The sequence below is a fragment of the Dipodomys ordii genome, unplaced genomic scaffold (assembly GCF_000151885.1).
Source record: "Dipodomys ordii isolate 6190 unplaced genomic scaffold, Dord_2.0 Scaffold25, whole genome shotgun sequence".
NCBI classification, from domain to species: Eukaryota; Metazoa; Chordata; class Mammalia; order Rodentia; family Heteromyidae; genus Dipodomys; species Dipodomys ordii.
In genome coordinates this window covers 22,067,217-22,069,468 of record NW_012267241.1, presented here as the reverse complement: position 1 = coordinate 22,069,468, position 2,252 = coordinate 22,067,217, and positions in this window count along the sequence as shown.

Genomic DNA, 2,252 nt, shown 5'->3' with positions numbered 1-2,252 from the left:
TGCCCCTCAGTAGATGAATGGATCAAGAAAATGTGGTATATATACACAATGGAATTCTATGCCTCCATCAGAAAGAATGACATTGCCCATTTGTTAGGAAATGGAAAGACCTGGAAAAAATTATATTAAGTGAAGTAAGGCAGGCCCAAAGAAGCATAGGTCCCATGGTTTCCCTTATTGGCAATAACTAGTATATGTCTGAGACAAGCAGAAATGGTCAGATAAGTTGATGTTAGGTGAAATGAACCCCAAGATAAGGACTCAAATGTATTTTTTCCTTCTTGCCATTGTTTCTAACATATTTATAAGATGATTTCTTTGTTGCTTTGTATGTTCCTCCCCACAGTATAACCCCTGATCTCATTGTATTTGATGTAGGTATAAATTGTGGAGGGGAAGGTGGACCCATTGCAACAATGAGATGTACAAGACATTATATCGAAAAACGAACTTTACAATTTTGGCACAGGGCGGTTGGGGGAATGGGGGGCGTGCGGAAGGGATGGTAAGGGGAAACAAAGGAGGAGGCAACAATGCTTGATAAGAAATGTACTCATTACCTTTCTCATGTAATTGTAACCCCTCTGTACAGTATTTTCACAATAAAAAGAAAGAAAGGGAAAAAAAGAGATTGTACTTCCTAATGTAGCATTGGGAGTTAAGTTTCAAATAAATTTTGGAGGAGACATCACCAGTTCATGACCGCCAATTACTAAATTTTCTTGCAATTCAAAATCTAGCAGCTAAAGTTTTGGTACCCTGAAAGACTACAAAGAATATACTTATATACTTTTTTAAAAAAAACAGTTCTATTATTTTGACCAGCTATTTCTTAAACCATATACTAGCACCAACTGGATAAAAGATAAGATTGGCTTAGGCAAAAGTAGGCCCTGCTGGGGAGTTATTGCAGGGGAACTGCATTATAATCCAAAAAATAACTTAAAGGTGCAATTCTATAACGTTACAACATCTTAAAAAATCTCTCATATACTAAAATGATTGGTCATCTGACATGTTTAATTTGAAAAATAGTCCTAACTATAATAAAGTGACAAAATACACTAGTAAGAATTTTAGCAATTAAGCTGTATTTTTCAAGCTATGACTTGTAATCTTTCAAATTCTTTCAGAAGTTATGTTCACTAGAACTATCCAAACCATCAGTCCTCAATTTTGACTTCCAAATTGAGACCAAGTCTAAGTTTTGCAGGTGCTGTTTACTAAATGTTGGCTGCAGATTCATTGTATGTAAATATTTCACGAGATTCTGAAAGCAAAATATGCTTCAAAACAACCACCTGGATAAAACCGAACCTTTGCAGAGCAGAAAAGCAATTAGAAAATATGTATGAAAGAACAATCACCCCTTCCTAAATTGAAAAATCTCTACTGGGAAAAAGTCATGTACATTGGGAATATACTATGTTCTCTTAATCTACTGATTCAGGCAGTTTCAAATTAAAGCAAATAGAATCTGAAATGAAAACAGAATGAACTATACAGTCCAATAAAATCTTAACCTAGAGATTTTTTTCCGAATCAACTATAATATTCACTAAATAATATTACTAAACTTGCAACAATAGCTTTCAGTAATTTGATGAAATAATTAATAGTCACATAATTATAACATTGTACAAATTAAATATGGAACATGAAATACCTTTCTCCAAAATCCTACCAACATTACGAGTAAATATTCTCTACCAAAAGGGGAAAATGCATATTTGCAAAATTCAGATTCAACAATTAAGTAGTCATAGTTAGCTTGACAACAGAAACTCCCGAATTCTGAAACTGAACTGTGCCTCAAATTTTCAAATATCATCATAATACAAGATAAATTGTGTTTTAAGGGCCAACTCAATTTGATCGAGAGGAGTTAATTTTGTTCTCAGAAATTCTCTTTTTCACTTTAAAAACTTGAAAAAGGAAATCAAAACAGAACTTAAAAAATGGCAAAACCTCCCATGCTCCTGGATTGGAAAGATTAACATCGTGAAAAAGGCAATACTTCCCAAGGCTATCTACAAATTTAATGCGATACCTATCAATATTCCAACCTCACTCTTCAAGGAAATAGAAGAAGCAATCCAAAAATTCATATGGAACAATAAAAGACCCCGCATAGCAAAAACGATCCTCAACAGAAAGAACACTGCTGGAGGAATATCAATACCAAATTTCAAACTCTTCTATAAAGCCATAGTAATCAAAACAGCTTGGTATTGGCATAAGAACAGACCTCA